The following is a 10,306-nucleotide window of genomic DNA, read 5'->3' as shown; positions in this document are numbered from 1 at the left end:
TGACTGGCTGGCCCCTGTGTCCAGCTCCATGCGTACTGGGATGCCGTTCAATCGGACTTTCATCATCATAGGTGGCGTTTTGGTATATGAGCTGTGGATGTTTGCCACATGAACCCGCTGAACTTCAGCGTCCATTGCTTTGTCCCAAGCATCAACCTGCCTTGCAGACCCCTCTTCTGGTTCATCTGCCTCGTACATTAGCCTCGCTGCGGGCTTCCTGCACATTCTGGCTAAATGTCCACTGAAGTTACAATTTCTACAGATAAATTGTTGAAATCTACAGGTTTTTGCAGCATGTCTGCCCCCGCACCTCCAGCATGAGCTGAGATCATTGTGAACAAAAGGGCTGTTACCAGGCATTCCTCTCTGATTGTCTCTTTGTTTCTTTGATTACTCTTGAGCACTCTGTGGTTGGGTGTCAATGGCCCCATCCCGGGACGCATTGTCCACCGTGAAGGTGTAAATGTCCGTTCAACCTGCCATTGTCTCTGTTGAGGACCCACTCTAGAGTCTGTTACTGCCTGGGTGGTGTTGAATTGCCCTTGCCTGCCTGCGGGGTTCTGAGTCACGTTTATAATATTAACTCCCTGATCCATCGCCACGTTGGGAGCAGAGTGCACGCGTATATTATCTTGGTTTCCTCCTCCCCCGCCATGAAGGGCTGAGCCATCAACGCCGCCGCTTCCAAGGTCAAGTCCTTGGTCTCAATTAGCTTTCTGAAAATCCCAGCATGACCGATGCCCTCAATAAAGAAATCCCTCAACATCTCCCCCCTGCAGGCCTCTGTGAACTTAGAGGCTGGCCAAGCGCCGAAGGTCCACAACGAAGTCCAGTATGCTTTGACCCTCCTGACGACAGTGTGTATAGAATTGGTGTCGGGCCATGTGTATACTGCTCGCCGGTTTGAGGTGCTCACCAATTAGTTTGCTGAGCTCCTCAAAGGTCTTGTCCACCGGCTTCTCAGGTGCGAGCAGGTCTTTCATCAGCGCGTACGTCTTAGGTCCACAGCTGGTCAGTAGATGCGCCCTTCGCTTGTCAGCCGCTGCCGCTCCCAGCCAGTCCTTCGTGACAAAGCTCTGCTGGAGCCTCTCAACGAAATCATCCCAGTCCTCACCAACACAGTGCTACCGGTGGCCATTCTCGTGAGTCGTTGATTCCCGTTTCTCGTCGCCAATGTAGTGTCCTTACACACTACTATAAATTCACACGAGGCACATTCTGCAGACAAGGTCACTCTGTGACCTGAACCTTTATTCACAGGACCAAGAAGTGATGACCCTGCATGGGACCTCCCTTTATATACCTGGATGACCAAGTGAGGAGTGTCTCCCACAAGTTCACCCCCTATGGTCAAGGTGTGCATTTCTGATGTATATACAGTATGCAGTGTTGTTACATAAAGGTTACAGTTACATGACACCGGCCCCGTACAGTGAGCTCTGTCCCTGGCCCCGTGCAGTGAGCTCTGTCCCTAGCCCCGTGCAGTGAGCTCTGTCCCTGGCCCCGTGCAGTGAGCTCTGTCCCTGGCCCCGTGCAGTGAGCTCTGTCCCTGGCCCCGTGCAGTGAGCTATTGCAGCATTGCTGACCTTGAGTTATAAGCCAGCACAAAGCCCGCCTGCTGCCGCGTGTTGCGGGCCGCGATCCTGGGCACTCTGTGGGAGTGCAGCCTTGCCTCGGGTGCGGTTGGTGAGCTGGGCCGTTGCAGCAAGTTCCCGTTTCCCTGTCTGGGGTAGTTGGAGGTTGCGGGAGACGGCTGGTTTGGATACTGCAAGATTGTCATTGAATGTGTGGAAGGACCTTGGTCCCGAGTCACCTGTCCACGACCCCGTGTGCAGTTACCTAAGGGAGCCAGCAACTTATGGCACACATTGTGGGATCGCCCATCCAGAGCGAGTGAATGGCAGATGAAGTATAATGTGGATAAATGTGAGGTTATCCACTTTGGTGGTAAAAACAGAGAGACAGACTATTATCTGAATGGTGACAGATTAGGAAAAGGGGAGGTGCAACGAGACCTGGGTGTCATGGTACATCAGTCATTGAAGGTTGGCATGCAGGTACAGCAGGCGGTTAAGAAAGCAAATGGCATGTTGGCCTTCATAGCGAGGGGATTTGAGTACAGGGGCAGGGAGGTGTTGCTACAATTGTACAGGGCCTTGGTGAGGCCACACCTGGAGTATTGTATACAGTTTTGGTCTCCTAACTTGAGGAAGGACATTCTTGCTATTGAGGGGGTGCAGTGAAGGTTCACCAGACTGATTCCCGGGATGGTGGGACTGACCTATCAAGAAAGACTGGATCAACTGGGCTTGTATTCACTGGAGTTCAGAAGAATGAGAGGGGACCTCATAGAAACGTTTAAAATTCTGACTGGTTTAGACAGGTTAGATGCAGGAAGAATGTTCCCAATGTTGGGGAAGTCCAGAACCAGGGGTCACAGTCTAAGGATAAGGGGTAAGCCATTTAGGACTGAGATGAGGAGAAACTTCTTCACCCAGAGAGTGGTGAACCTGTGGAATTCTCCACCACAGAAAGTTGTTGAGGACAATTCACTAAATATATTCAAAAAGGAGTTCGATGTAGTCCTTACTACTAGGGGAATCAAGGGGTATGGTGAGAAAGCAGGAATGGGGTGCTGAAGTTGCATGTTCAGCCATGAACTCATTGAATGGCGGTGCAGGCTCGAAGGGCCGAATGGCCTACTCCACCTATTTTCTATGTTTCTAATGTCAAGGTTCCCTGAGCTGCAGTGTGGGGGCAGTTCCCTGAGCTGCAGTGTGGGGGCAGTTCCCTGAGCTGCAGTGTGGGGGCAGTTCCCTGAGCTGCAGTGTGGGGGCAGTTCCCTGAGCTGCAGTGTGGGGGCAGTTCCCTGAGCTGCAGTGTGGGGGCAGTTCCCTGAGCTGCAGTGTGGGGGCAGTTCCCTGAGCTGCAGTGTGGGGGCAGTTCCCTGAACTGACGCACATTGCACTCGGCAAATGTTAGCAGGACCGTGTGTGCTGCTCACTGGCACGGGTCAGCAGTGAGGGTGGGCGCAGAGACACTGCTTCGTGCATCCCTGGAGTGCATCTCATAAACTCACTTCAAAATTACTTCACTGGCTGCAAAGCAGTTTGGGAAGCCCTGAGGTGAGAGGCGCTACAGAAATGAAAGTCTTTTTCTTTCTGGAGGTCCCAAAGTGCTTTACAGCCAATTAAGTATTTTTGTAATGTAGTAAACGCGGCAGCTCCCACAATGTGGATAATGACCAGATAATCTGTTTTGGCGATGTAGATTGAGGGATAAATATTGGCCAGGACACCGGGGAGAATTCCCCTGCTCTTCTAAGAAATAGTACCTGCAGCATCTTTTACAACCACCAGAGGGGGCAGACGGAGCATTATTTTAACGTTCCATCTGAAAGCCAGTCCCTCCGGCAATGCAGCGCTCCCTCAGTACTGCCCTCCGACAGTGCAGCGCTCCCTCAGTTACTGCCCCTCCGACAGTGTAGCACTCCCTCAGTTACTGCCCCTCCGACAGTGCGGCACTCCCTCAGTTACTGCCCCTCCGACAGTGCGGCACTCCCTCAGTTACTGCCCCTCCGACAGTGCGGCACTCCCTCAGTTACTGCCCCTCCGACAGTGCGGCACTCCCTCAGTTACTGCCCCTCCGACAGTGCGGCACTCCCTCAGTTACTGCCCTTCCGACAGTGCAGCGCTCCCTCAGTACTGCCACTCCGAAAGTGCATCACTCCCTCAGTACTGCCCCTCCGACAGTGCATCACTCCCTCAGTTACTGCCCCTCCGACAGTGCGGCACTCCCTCAGTTACTGCCCCTCCAACAGTGCGGCACTCCCTCAGTTACTGCCCCTCCGACAGTGCAGCGCTCCCTCAGTACTGCCACTCCGAAAGTGCATCACTCCCTCAGTACTGCCTCTCCGACAGTGCATCACTCCCTCAGTTACTGCCCCTCCGACAGTGCGGCACTCCCTCAGTTACTGCCCCTCCGACAGTGCGGCACTCCCTCAGTTACTGCCCCTCCGACAGTGCAGCGCTCCCTCAGTACTGCCCCTCCGACAGTGCAGCACTCCCTCAGTACTGCCCACTACCTTGTGACTCGAGGCAAGTGTACGACCCACTGAGCCACGGTGACCCCCTAAAGCAGCTGATATTAAGTTGGGCCCATTGGGCCCTCATTTAAATAAACCTTTCTGTGCAGTAAATGTTCCCACCATGCGCTGTTGTCAGTGCATCGACCGTATCCCAAGCTCGGGGACTCCCTCCCTAAACCTCTCCGCCTCACCACCTCTTTCCTCCTTTTAAGACGCTGCTTAACACCTCCCTCTCTGCCGAAGCTTTTGGTTACTTGCCCTAATTTCTCCTTATGTGGCTCATAGAAACATAGAAAATAGGTGCAGGAGTAGGCCATTCGGCCCTTCGAGCCTGCACCGCCATTCAATAAGATCATGGCTGATCATTCCCTCAGTACCCACTTTCCTGCTTTCTCTCCATGCCCCTTGATCCCTTTAGCCATAAGGGCCATATCTAACTCCCTCTTGAATATATCCAATGAACTGGCATCAACAACTCTCTGCGGCAGGGAATTCCACAGGTTAACAACTCTCTGAGTGAAGAAGTTTCTCCTCATCTCAGTCCTAAATGGCTTACCCCTCATCCTTAAACTGTGTCCCCTGGTTCTGGACTTCCCCAACATCAGGAACATTCTTCCCGCATCTAACCTGTCCAGTCCCGTCAGAATTTTATACATTTCTATGAGATCCCCTCTCATCCTTCTAAACCCCAGTGAATAAAGGCCCAGTTGATCCAGTCTCTCCTCATATGTCAGTCCTGCCATCCCGGGAATCAGTCTGGTGAACCTTCGCTCTACTCCCTCAATAGCAAGAACGTCCTTCCTCAGATTAGGAGACCAAAACTGAACACAATATTCCAGGTGAGGCCTCACTAAGGCCCTGTACAACTGCAGTAAGACTTCCCTGCTCCTATACTCAAATCCCCTATCTATGAAGGCTAACATACCATTTGCCTTCTTCACCACCTGCTGTATCTGCATGCCAACTTTCAATGACTGATGTACCATGACACCCAGGTCTTGTTGCACCTCCCCTTTTCCTAATCTGTCACCATTCAGATAATATTCTGTCTTTCTATTTTTGCCCCCAAAGTGGATAATCTCACATTTATCCACATTATACTGCACCTGCCATGCATTTGCCCACTCACCTAACCTGTCCAAGTCACCCTGCAGCCTCTTAGCGTCCTCCTCACAGCTCACACTGCCACCCAGTTTAGTGTCATCTGCAAACTTGGAGATATTACACTCAATTCCTTCATCTAAATCATTGATGTATATTGTAAATAGCTGGGGTCCCAGCACTGAGCCCTGCGGCACTCCACTAGTCACTGCCTACCATTCTGAAAAGGACCCGTTTATCCCGACTCTCTGCTTCCTGTCTGCCAACCAGTTCTCTATCCACATCAGTACATTACCCCCAATACCATGTGCTTTGATTTTGTACACCAATCTCTTGTGCGGGACCTTGTCAAAAGCCTTTTGAAAGTCTAAATACACCACATCCACTGGTTCTCCCTTGTCCACTCTACTAGTTACATCCTCAAAAAATTCCAGAAGATTCGCCAAGCATGATTTCCCTTTCATAAATCCATGCTGACTTGGTCCGATCCTGTCACTGCTTTCCAAATGTGCTGCTATTTCATCCTTAATGATTGATTCCAACATTTTCCCCACTACTGATGTCAGACCAACCGGTCTATAATGACCTGTTTTCTCTCTCCCTCCTTTTTTTTTTAAAGTGGTGTTACATTTGCTACCCTCCAATCCATAGGAACTGATCCAGAGTCGATAGACTGTTGGAAAATGATCACCAATGCATCCATTATTTCTAGGGCCACTTCCTTAAGTACTCTGGGATGCAGACTATCAGGCTCCGGGGATTTATCGGCCTTCAATCCCATCAATTTCCCCAACACAATTTCCCATCTAATAAGGATATCCTTCTCACTAGACCTACTATCCCCCAATACATTCGGAAGGTTATTTGTGTCTTTCTTCATGAAGACAGAACCAAAGTATTTGTTCAATTGGTCTGTCATTTCTTTGTTCCCCATTATAAATTCACCTGAATCCGACTGCAAGGGACCTACGTTTGTCTTCACTAATCTTTTTCTCTTCACATATTTATAGAAGATTTTGCAGTCAGTTTTTATGTTCCCTGCAAGTTTCCTCTCATACTCTATTTTCCCCCTCTTAATTAAACCCTTAGTCCTCCTCTGTTGAATTCTAAATTTCTCCCAGTCCTCAGGTTTGCTGCTTTTTCTGGCCAATTTATATGCGTCTTCCTTGGTTTTAACACTATCCTTAATTTCCCTTGTTAGCCACGGTTGAGCCACTTTCCCCGTTTTATTTTTACTCCAGACAGGGATGTACAATTGCTGAAGTTCATCCATGTAAGAATTAGGAACAGGAGTAGGCCATCTAGCCCCTCGAGCCTGTGATCTTTAAATGTTTGCCATTGCTTATCCACCGTCAACCCTTTAAGTATCCTTTGCCAGTCTATTCTAGCCAGTTCACCCCTCATACCGTCGAAGTTACCTTTCCTTAAGTTCAGGACCCTAGTTTCTGAATTAACTGTGTCACTCTCCATCTTAATAAAGAATTCAACCATATTATGGTCACTCTTCCCAAAGGGGCCTCGCACAATAAGATTGCTAATTAGTCCCTTCTCATTACACATCACCCAGTCTAGGATGGCCAGCTCCCTAGTTGGTTTCTCGACATATTGGCCTAGAAAACCATCCCTAATACACTCCAGGAAATCCTCCTCATTGTTCCCGTATTGGTTAGCCCAATCAATATGTAGATTAAAGTCGCCCATGATAACTGCTGTACCTTTATTGCACGCATCCCTAATTTCGTGTTTGATGCTGTCCCCAACCTCACTACTACTGTTTGGTGGTCTGTACACAACTCCCACTAGCGTTTTCTGCCCTTTGGTCTTCCGCAGCTCACCCATACAGATTCCACATCATCCAGGCTAATGTCCCTCCTTACTATTGCATTAATCTCCTCTTTAACCAGCAATGCCACCCCACCTCCTTTTCCTCTCTGCCTATCCTTCCTAAATGTTGAATACCCCTGGATGTTGAGTTCCCAGCCTTGGTCACCCTGGAGCCATGTCTCCGTGATGCCAATTACATCATATCCGTTAACTGCTGTCTGCGCAGTTAATTCGTCCACCTTATTCCGAATACTCCTCGCATTGAGGCACAGAGCCTTCAGGCTTGTCTTTTTAACACAATTTGCCCCTTTAGAATTTTGCTGTAATGTGGCCCTTTTTGTTTTTTGCCTTGGGTTTCTCTGCCCTCCACTTTTACTATTCTCCTTTCTATCTTTTGCTTCTGCCTCCATTTTATTTCCCTCTGTCTCCCTGCATAGGTTCCCATCCCCCTGCCATATTAGTTTAACTCCTCCCCAACAGCACTAGCAAACACTCCCCCCAGGACATTGGTTCCGGTCCTGCCCAGGCTGTCTGGTTTATACTGGTCCCACCTCCCCCAGAACCACTTCCAATGTCCCAGGAATTTGAATCCCCCTCTTTTGCACCAGTCCTCAAGCCACGTATTCGTCTGAGCTATCCTGTGATTCCTACTCTGACTAGCACGTGGCACTGGTAGCAATCCTGAGATTACTACTTTTGAGGTCCTACTTTTTAATTTAGCTCCTAGCTCCCTAAATTCAGCTTGTAGGACCTCATCCCGTTTTTTACCTATATTGTTCGTACCTATATGCACCACGACAACTGGCTGTTCACCCTCCCTCGGTGTCTTATAACACTCCTGTGAAATGTCTTGAGATGTTTCAACATAGAAAGATAGAAATTAGGTGCAGGAGTAGTCCATTCGGCCCTTCGAGCCTGCACCACCATTCAATAAGATCATGGCTGATCATTCACCTCAGTACCCCTTTCCTGCTTTCTCTCCATACCCCTTGATCCCTTTAGCCATAAGGGCCACATCTAACTCTTGAATATATCCAATGAACTGGCCTCAACAACTCTGCGGTAGAGAATTCCACAGGTTAACAACTCTCTGAGTGAAGTTTCTCCTCATCTCAGTCCTAAATGCCTTACCGCTTATCCTTAGATTATGTCCCCTGGTTCTGGATTTTCCCCAACATCGGGAACATTCTTCCCGCATCTAACCTGTCCAGTCCAGTCACTATGTTAAATGAGTTGTATAAATCTGAGTTGCTATATCCAATAGTGCAGTTGGTGTGATTCCTGCCCGGATACTGGGAGCTTAGGTGGGCTGGAGACGGAGACCCAGGCAATGTCGAGGCCAGTAACCGGTGGTTTATTTCATGGCTGTTTGTGGGATTTTATTGATTTACATTAAAAGTAAATCATTGTGAAGAGGTTAATGGCCAAAGCGATGTGAGCTGTTTATTTACATTCTATTGTATTTTATATTTATAGCAAACTGCACACATAATATATTCTAGTTTGGACTTCTTACAAAATCAATACGAATAAAAATTACATTAAGCATTTGGACACAAACCTATTTATTTCCCAATTAAGGAAGTGGCTGCCTTGCCTGCAGTGTCAGTTGTCACCCATCAGAGGGCAGTGGTGGCCAGCGGACCCGGAATCCCCGAAGAGGGAGCACGCAGGGACCACCGGCACGCTTGGGGCCTATGGAGACTGGGGACTGGAGTGCTTCATCATCCTCAAAACAGAATGTTCATTTAATTTGATGTTTCCTTTAAATTTTGTTTGTTGCAGTTTTATTGGTTGTGTCCCTTTAAGAAGGGGGCACGTGCTTCCTATTGATTGGTGAAGGCACCAGTCGCCAATTGAGTTTCAACCAATAAGAATTCAAAATATCATCATGCCTGAAGGGGCGGGGCTGTGTGGGTGGGGTGTAGGGGCGGGGGTGGGGTGTAGGGGCGGGGCTGTGGGGGTGGGGTGTAGGGGAGGGGCTGGGGGCGGGGCTGTGGCCGTGTGGGCGGAGTGTAGGGGCGGGGCTGTGTGGGGGCGGGGGCGTGTGGGTGGGGTGTAGGGGCGGGGCTGGGGGTGGGGTGTAGGGGCGGGGGTGGGGTGTAGGGGCGGGGCTGTGGGGGTGGGGTGTAGGGGCGGGGCTGTGGGCGGAGTGTAGGGGCAGGGCCATGTGGGTGGCGGGGCTGGGGCCGTGTGGGCGGGGTGTAGGGGCGGGGCTGTGGGGGTGGGGTGTAGGGGCGGGGCTGGGGGGTGGGGTGTAGGGGCGGGGCTGGGGGGTGGGGTGTAGGGGCAGGGCTGTGGGCGGAGTGTAGGTGTGGGGGTGGGGTGTAGGGGCGGGGCTGTGGGGGTGGGGTGTAGGGGCGGGGCTGTGGGGGTGGGGTGTAGGGGCGGGGCTGGGGGCGGGGCTGTGGGCGAAGTGTAGGGAGGGGCTGTGTGGGGGTGGGGTGTGGGGGGGCGGGTGTGTGGGTGGGGTGTAGGGGCGGGGGTGGGGTGTAGGGGCGGGGCTGTGGGCGGAGTGTAGGGGCGGGGCCATGTGGGTGGCGGGGCTGGGGCCGTGTGGGTGGGGTGTAGGGGCGGGGCTGTGGGGGTGGGGTGTAGGGGCGGGGGTGGGGTGTAGGGGCAGGGCTGTGGGGGTGGGGTGTAGGGGCGTGGCTGTGGGCGGAGTGTAGGTGTGGGGGTGGGGTGTGGGGGCGGGGGTGGGGTGTAGGGGCAGGGCTGTGGGGGTGGGGTGTGGGGGCGGGGCTGGGGTGTAGGGGCGGGGGTGGGGCGGTGGGGTGTAGGGGCGGGGCTGTGGGGGTGGGGTGTAGGGGCGGGGCTGTGGGGGTGGGGTGTAGGGGCGGGGCTGTGGGCGGAGTGTAGGTGTGGGGGTGGGGTGTGGGGGCGGGGGTGGGGTGTAGGGGCAGGGCTGTGGGGGTGGGGTGTGGGGGCGGGGCTGGGGTGTAGGGGCGGGGGTGGGGCGGTGGGGTGTAGGGGCGGGGCTGTGGGGGTGGGGTGTAGGGGCGGGGCTGTGGGCGGAGTGTAGGGGCGGGGGTGGGGTGTAGGGGCGGGGCTGGGGGTGGGGCTGTGGGGGTGGGGTGTAGGGGCGGGGCTGTGGGCGGAGTGTAGGGGCGGGGGTGGGGTGTAGGGGCGGGGCTGGGGTGGGGTGTAGGGGCGGGGCTGTGGGCGGAGTGTAGGGGCGGGGGTGGGGTGTAGGGGCGGGGCGGGGCTGGGGGTTGTGAAGAGGCTGGCAGTGGTCCAGGTTGTGGGGCGGATCCTGCTCTCACTCTCTGCTCACACTTGTTCACACCTGTTCAC

This window comes from Pristiophorus japonicus, chromosome 12 (genome assembly GCF_044704955.1).
Source record: "Pristiophorus japonicus isolate sPriJap1 chromosome 12, sPriJap1.hap1, whole genome shotgun sequence".
Classification (NCBI taxonomy): domain Eukaryota; kingdom Metazoa; phylum Chordata; class Chondrichthyes; family Pristiophoridae; genus Pristiophorus; species Pristiophorus japonicus.
This window is presented reverse-complemented; position numbering follows the sequence as displayed.